The sequence below is a fragment of the Cricetulus griseus genome, assembly GCF_003668045.3.
Source record: "Cricetulus griseus strain 17A/GY chromosome 1 unlocalized genomic scaffold, alternate assembly CriGri-PICRH-1.0 chr1_1, whole genome shotgun sequence".
NCBI lineage: Eukaryota > Metazoa > Chordata > Mammalia > Rodentia > Cricetidae > Cricetulus > Cricetulus griseus.
The window spans coordinates 211,260,875-211,268,998 of NW_023276807.1; the positions used below are offsets into that span (position 1 = coordinate 211,260,875).

Below are 8,124 nucleotides of genomic sequence, written 5' to 3' on the forward strand. Positions count from 1 at the left end.
CCCAAATAACCTTCAGAAAATGAAAATCAGAACAGAAAAATAAAAAGATCCTTCTAAAAGCACACTGGTGAGTGATATGTGTCAGAATATCTCAATAAACACAGAGTAGCTACATACACAGAATGAAACAAAATTAACACCCAAGAGTGCAGGAAATTTAAAAGTATAATTCAACAGTGGCGCTGTACCCAGCAAGGGGTACAGAAGTTGACTGAACTCTAAGATGGGAAATGGGACCTAGGTGAGCCTGGGACCATCAGAGGGATGTCTCAACCTTCCAGATTGCACAGGTAAAGGAGCTTGTGCCATATCCTGTTGGAGAGGGTGAAGTCCTGGAAACAGGAAAAATCTCAAGGCCTTCTAAGTTTCCACATTATAATTTCCATTCACCCCAATGCTTTGTTTGATTCGCTGCAAAAAGTTGGGACTTGATAAAGGCGGCTTAGACATGGTAGGGATTTCTTAGTCCTGGGGAGATTCATTTCTATAGAACTCAGTATGAAAGGGAGTAACTGAGTGTACGACACCTCAGTAGTGCTGTAGACTCCTGCTTGTTTTGTGAGAAAGTCAACCTTGAAGAGTTGTGTATGGGTGGATAATGTTTCACACACATTTAATCCCAAGCAGATGCAGGCAGATCTCTGTGAATTTAAGATCAGATTGGACTACATAGTAAAAGTCCAGGTCAGCCTGACTACATAGTGAGATCCTATCTCAAAAAACAAACAAACAAAAAAAAAAAAAAACCAAGCAAACACAAACAACCTGCTCACCTGCACCATGTGTGGGTGATAAATATGTGGGAATTGTCTAGCCTGAAGCTCCAGTAGAAGGAGTGGCTGGGGAAGAAGAAGGAAGCAAAGCCCAGACTGACATGTGAGGGCTGCCTGGACCAGTGATGTTCACATGAGAGTAGCTCCAACAATAGAGAAATTCAGTTATATTCACTGTGGAGATCAATTTCTTATGAAATTTCAGCCTTTGCTGTCCACTCCATGTGATTCTTGCCTGTGTCCGGATAAGCTGGTCAGACACAGCTGGCTTTTACCACCTGTTAGATGGGCTTCATGCTTCCTTTTATCCATTGCAGGAAAGACACGACTTTAGTGAAGATTCCTGGAGAGATGCTCTTGGATTTTCCATAGGACACAACTCTGTAAGCTCTGTTGTCATGCACGAGGGGGTCCCCAGAGTCACCCTGTGGACAGGGAAAGGGAGAACTGAGCCTGCTTCTCCTGGCTCTGCTTCACCCTATCTCCTCATGGGAAGATTAACTGTTAGGTCACAGCAGGGACAGGTTTTCAAATTCCCTCAGTATCAGAGCTCCATGGAGGCCCGACTTTTCCTTCTAGCTCAGTCCCAGGCTTCCCATGTAGTACTCAGGGATGCTCTGGAATAATTTATGCTGCTTTGGGATGGCACATGTTTCCAATTTTCACTCTTGCTAACCCATGGAGAAACTCCAGGGTAGATTTTGGGATGTCACTGCTGTGAGCTGAGGCTTAAGGGTTTGGCTATCATCATAACTAGGCCTCTCCAAGGTTCCTCTCTCCCTGCATTCTGTCTGTTAAATACTTGAATCTCACCACGGAAGACACCCATATATTCTTCAGGTCTCCCACACAAATGGATGATCATTTCAGCCTCTTGGAGGATGGCAGTTCCTGTTATGGGCTTGGGAGATGTTACCCACAGCCACTGAGGCGACACACATGCCCTGGCTTCACCTGAGCATTGACCCTGGGCAGCTTGAGGGTCCTCACAGCTTTAGTCCTCTTGGCCTTCCTCTCTAGCTGATGGGGAAGAGACAGGAAAGAGCAGCTCAGCCAGGAGCCTGCTGGCCTGGGACACTCTGAAAACGAGGATGGCAGGGAGGAAAATCAGGAAGAGAGCAGGAGGGGTGGGAGAAGCCCTGCAGCAAGCAGAGCACAGGAAACGGGGGTGAAGGTAGGATACAGTGGGGTGTGGGTGTGGGAATGCCCGTGTGGGAGAGCTATGGTGTGTGTGTGTGTGTGTGTGTGTGTGTGGAGAGAGAGAGAGAGAGAGAGAGAGAGAGAGAGAGAGAGAGAGCTTGTGGAAGGTCTCCCCTTTCAGATCATGATGTCATTGGCACCTTCTCAATTATATAGGCCAGGTGTGGAATGGATTTTACCGCAGGGATGATCTATTGAGTCTCCTTCTGTGCTGTGACATCATGGCCTTCCAGAGTGACTTTCACTGAGCTGTACAGAGTAGAGTGGAGATGAGAGATGTGGAGTGAGAGAGGACACTGTTCAGGAGGTGTAAAAGGCAGAGTGGGGATCTAACTGAGGGGACTTGAGAGACAGAAGGGTTTCAGGGTTTGACCTAATAATTTTTACTTGACAAGGACCTTAGACTCCAGGAGGCTCTTTCTTGCTTTTAGGCAACCACTGCTTTAGTCTAGGCAATTGCTTTCAACTCAAGTGTGTTACTGGCTCTGACCACTCTCAACCTTTGACCTCAGAATTTCCCTGTTTTCAGACTTCCATTTTCACAGTCCTCCTGCCTTCTAGAGAGCTCTCACAGGAGCATCCACAATTAGAGGACAAACTCTCCAATTAGGGTCTCAGAAAACGTGGGCCTGATGCTTCTCCTCACCTTCCCAGGCAGTGAGCAGCTGTCAGCATGAAGTTGTCTTGCACCAGGAAACCTCCACAGTGACTCTCATTCCCATTGATATCCACAACTCAATAAATGTCATGTAGGGCTGGGAGTGGGGCTTGACCTCATGGTCCCTGATGATCTCCTCTGAAAGAAAAGGTTAGAATATGGGGTGTCTGGGAGCAGCAGATGAGGTCAGGAGGGAAGATCTAGGGAGGGGTACATGCGATGGGATCTGCAGTTCCCCAAGCCTGTTGTGGACAGAATTCCTTGCACACAGAATAATCTTTGTGGAAATTTAAGCTGCAGCCCTGCTCTGAGAATGGGTGGGTAGCACTTGCCCCTAACCCTGGCTTTACCGCTAAATGGAGGGACAAGCTCTAACCTCATGATGACAGTAGAGTCAATAGAATCTGGGGTGGCTTACATTGGTCATTTCCTTGTTAGTCTCCCCAACAACACTAATGTCTTGATTGGTGCCATTTTCTCACCTTTTATTCCCAACTCCTATGGAGGGGGCTCTTTTAAAATTCTCCTATTTTGGTGCCCAACATATCTTGTATCCTCAGTAAAAATGATTTTGCAGCATGGATGAATGACTTCTTGTTAGCTGGAGGCCTGGGATACAGAGCCTTGGGGACATTGGAGTAGTGTGCTGGCAAAGATGGGACTATCTGGGGACCTGCAGAAAGAAGTGGAGGGGCAAACCAACACTAGAAAACAGAGCTAGCAGAGGGTGCAATGCAGGCATCTTGTGACCCTGGGTTTCTTTCTTCAGCAGGATAAGGGTGGAGGATACTAAATGATGCTACTCTTCTAGAGCTGGGGGACTTACCCCAGTGCAGGCTGGTCAGTAAAGATCCCCTTATCCTGTCATCAAATAAAGTTAAAGAGGTACTTTTTGTAGGATTTCATTGTTTGTAACATCTCTGTCTCAGCAAGATTTATTCCCCAGGCGACAAAAAGAAGTTTGGAGAATCTAGTGCCCACCAAGTCTTCTGGGAAATCCCCCCTTCTTCAGGCATTGTTCAGGTTCTAGACAGTGACAGACTCACAGGTCTGGGGTTGGTATGGGACCTGGGGTTCAGAAAGCTCTTGCATCAATGCAGGACATTCCTGACTAGAGCTGGGCAGAGAGTCCACAGAGGTATGGTGGGATGGCACCTCTGGGACAGGGGTGTTCATTCATGTGCACCAGCTCCACGTGGCAGAATAAAGGTCAGGAGAATCAGTACAGGTGACATCTTCCCCCTAAGGCTGCTTGACTTGGAGGAAGGCAGAGTAGACACAGCCCTTGAAGGGATGGAGGAGGTGAGTGTTCAGTGACCTAACAGGATTTGAAACTGTGCACCTCTGCTTTGACTGGCTCTATTATTTAAGAATGTTTCCTGGTTGGGGTAAATACACTGTCAATACATTGACATCTTATGAGCTAAGCCGGGATAAGGGCCAGGAAAAGAGGATTTAATGCTGTGTTTTTGGAGGGCCTGAGGCTCTGGGAAGTCTTCAGTGTCTGTATTGAACCAAAGTCTTCATTTTACCTCTTACATCCTGTGTTATCTGGTAAGATCTCTTTTGGTTTCTTTCTTTCCATTTTAAATAATACAGACAACAATTAACCATGAAACAGTTACAGCAATACAAATACATAACAAATTTATAGGGTACTTAGTGAGACTTGATACAGAGCCATATTTGACTAGGCAGAGATTCAGTACAGCATCTAATTAACCTCTGGGACTTCTGATCATACAGTGGAATCATCTGTTGGAAGAGTCTGATGAATTCATTTTAACTCACTGTGACTCTCCTAAACTGCTAGGACATCACAGAGAAATCTCAAAAGCAAGTGTTTGCCCTGCAGCCAATGGTCATGTCTTAGAGTCATACACAGTTAAGTATAATAACCAATTACAATGACATGTCCCGGTTACCTGTTTGTTAGGTATTGGCTTTCATCTCTAAGCAAGATGGTCCGGGTTGAATGATGCACAGGAAGATAGGATCAGCACTGGCTTCCCTGCTGAGGTCTGCAGTGGTGTTTTGCACAGTGTTGTTTAGGATTTTCTATAATAAACTTGGACATTGATTAGGTCTTGAATGATTTTTTAGAGGACTAGATTCAGGAGTGAGACACACAGGGATCCAGCCCCTGAATAGGCTGATATTGACTGGAGTGAGCTGAGAATCTGAGCTTAGAGCATGAGATGGTTAGAGCTGTATGAGATCAGCTCTGAGATATGAGAGACAGGCTGGCCTTCCTTCCCTAAGAACAGGTGTGTGTGTGTGTGTGTGTGTGTGTGTGTGTGTGTGTGTGTGTGTGTGTGATCCCTGCTTTACCAACACAGCTTTATGGTTTTTAGATATTTTTTAATTTCCCCGTTTCATACCTTATAATCAAGAGAGGTTTTCTTGTCTTAGTCATGACCTGCAGTGCCGATGTTTATTGGATCAGAATTAATCTTCCAGTTCAGGGCGGTGTAACCTTTTGGCCTTTCTTGGCCATCCTGAAGGGATAAATGTTTTGAGCTATACATTACACATACAAACCTTGAGAAAAGAAGATAATTCCCCCTGAAAAGGGACCATATGTAAGTGACACAATATCTTCACACACAGAGAAACAACATTCTTAAAAAATAAAATAATGTTCGTTATATGGTGCCCATTCATACAGAATCTCTCAAAACCATGGATCAGGTTAATAAAGAAATTGAACTCATATGAGTGTTAAAATTTATTTTGGTGTACTTTTATTCATAAAGTAAAGGAAGACAACTGATTTTTGTGGGATTTTTGACACTGCTTTTGAGCTTGGAATTCATTACTCCTTGACTTGATGGGTGAGGTCTGATCTCAGGGAATTTCTTGGGTTGGAGCTGAAATGTTTTAATTTTAATTTTACTGTTAGTGTGCTGAACATTTTGAATTAATAGGAAAATTAAAATATAATCAACTGCCCCGTGTTTATCCCTCGAACTCCGCACAATTCCCCATCCCCTTCTGAGTGAAGGCCTCTCATTCCTTACTTGTCATTCTCTCTTTTTTCTCTCTCTCAACATACAAGGAGATAAAATATAAATCTAACCTACACTTTTGGTTTATTATTGCTTGAACACATACTTCTTTTAGGTCTGACCACTGGGGTTGGATAACCATTAAGCGAGCTCATCTTTGGCAAAGATTACTTCCCCCCTTGGCAGTGCATAATTGGCAGTTGCTCTTCATCTTGGGATGGGGCCCCTGCTGTTTCCCATCCACTTTGGAAGGTCAAGTGGTGTTGTCATTGTTCAGGTCTTGTTTAAGAAGTCATATTGCTGATATTTCAAGGCATGGTTCCCTTGTCATATCTAGAAACATTTATATAAAAGACTTTTACCTCTGGATGATGTGTCTGTGTTTGTGTTTGTGCTGGTTTGGGTATATGCATGTGAGTACAGGTGCCCTTGGAGGCCACAGGAGCTAAAGTTACAAATGATTCAACATGGGTGCCCAGAACTGAACTTGTATCCTCTGAAAAAGCAGTGTGTTCCGTTAAGACTTCCAGGCATCTCTCCAGTCCTGTGTACTCAAATCTTGAAAGTATTTGCTCTCACATGTAGGTGCTATGAAAAAGTGATGGTGTGAATGCAGTGTGATTGTGAAGTGTAGTGAACACTGGTCTCTGAAAAGGACCTATAAAAGCCCTGGAAAGTTGGTGAAGGAACATGATCAAAGAGGTACAGATCTAAACAGAGACTTCTTAACAGTGGAATCTCAAATGGCTGAGAAACACTTAAAGAAATGTTCAGCAATCTTAGCCACCAAGGAAATGAAAATCAAAACTACTTTGTGATTCCATCTTACACCTGTCAGACGGCTAAGATCAATAAATAACACAAGTGACAGCTCATGCTGGTGAGGATGTGGAGAAGGGGAACACTCCTCCATGGCTGGTGGGAGTGCAAACTTATACAGGCACTATGGAAATCAATATGGCAACTCCTCAGAGAGTTGGGAATTGATCTACTGCAAGATCTAGCTACACCACTCTTTAGCAAATACTCAAAGGATGCCCCATCACACCACATGGACACTTCCTTAAACATGTTCATTGCTGTTGTATTCATAATACCCAGAAACTGGAAACAACCTAGATTTCCCTCAACAGAAGAATGGATAAATAAAATGTAGTACATTTATTCAATGGCTTATTACTCACCTGTTAAAAAAATGACATCATGAACTTTGCAGGCAAATGGATGGATCTAGAAAAAAAAAAATCATCCTGAGTGAGAGAAACCAGATTCAGAAAGACAAATATAGTATGTATTTACTTATTAGTAGACGTTAGTCATTAAGTAAATGATAGCCAAGCTATATGATCTGTAAACCCAGAGAGATTAGGCAAAGAGGGCACAAGGATCTCCTTGGGAGGGGGAAATAGAATAATTTTTTTTATTTTTACAAAATTATAATTTCACATGTCAATCCCTTCTCCCTCTCCCTCCCCCCAACCCCCCACCAGCCCGCTCTCCCCTCCCCCCTCTACATAATGCATTGTGCATTTCAATACTGGTGTCAAATGTTTATGTTCTCACGACAAAATTGAAAAGTATTTGAGTTTGTGGATGTGTCAGTTACGTTGATTTCATCCTTCTATTTCATGTACATAAAATACCACTTTGAAGCCTGAAAACATGTGATTAATATAAAAATGTGAAGCTGTCATTTCATAAGGAAATTAGCTTTATGGAACATGCAAGTCTTGCTATGGGGGGAATAGCGCAGAGATAAAAGGAAATATATTTATTCACTTCTTGACCTATCCTAGGAAACACATCAGCTCCTCAGGAGAAATTGTATGAAAGTTCTGTAGGTAGCTATTCATGATGACTTGCAGTAACTAACATTGGAAGGACACTAAGGGGAAGCAGGACTTGCCTGGGGCAGATCCAGACTTCCTACCTCTCTACCAAGGATGTATAAATAATACAGGTACTTCTACACACCAGTTTTTCATTTTTATTTCACAGTCTCCTAACATACATTTAATTCTGTTTCTGAGTTATGTTCCTGAATGTGTGCATGTCTTATGATTTAAAGACATTCTGCATAATGGCTCTGTATTTGTTACCTTTAAATAAATGCAGTGACACTTTCTTACTTGTGTTGTGGTCTCCAATAGCCAAAAGTGATACTTTTCTGAATAGTTTCCCAGTAGAAGCTAAAGACTAAAGACATTTCCAAACTTCATACATTTCAGTGATGACTGATAAAAAAGTAGAGATTTCTACTTATTTTACTCCTGAGGATATCAAAGACTATCATAGGCCAGGTGACCAGCAGGGAGTCTCATCCTGGAGGCCAGCAGTGACTAAGATGAGCATGCTCAGAGCAGCTCATGATTTCTGGGTGACCCTGTGCCATGGATGCTGAGCACACAGGGGACTGAGCTGACTGGGAGGGGCTTCTTAGAGCTGAGCATGTGGGAGGTGTGTGCAGGGTTCTGGAGAGAGACAC

The 8,124-nt window shown here is 43.4% G+C and overlaps 1 non-coding gene and 1 pseudogene across 1 annotated transcript; one reads left to right on the forward strand and one right to left on the reverse strand.

The window, feature by feature from the left end:
- Positions 1-511: 511 nt before the first annotated feature.
- On the forward strand, positions 512-592 carry LOC113832732. Its single transcript, XR_003480179.1, has one exon. It is a non-coding gene; the product is annotated as a small nucleolar RNA SNORD55/SNORD39 (small nucleolar RNA).
- Positions 593-1,054: 462 nt separating this feature from the next.
- Positions 1,055-3,866, reverse strand: LOC118239706 (annotated as a pseudogene).
- Positions 3,867-8,124: the final 4,258 nt, after the last annotated feature.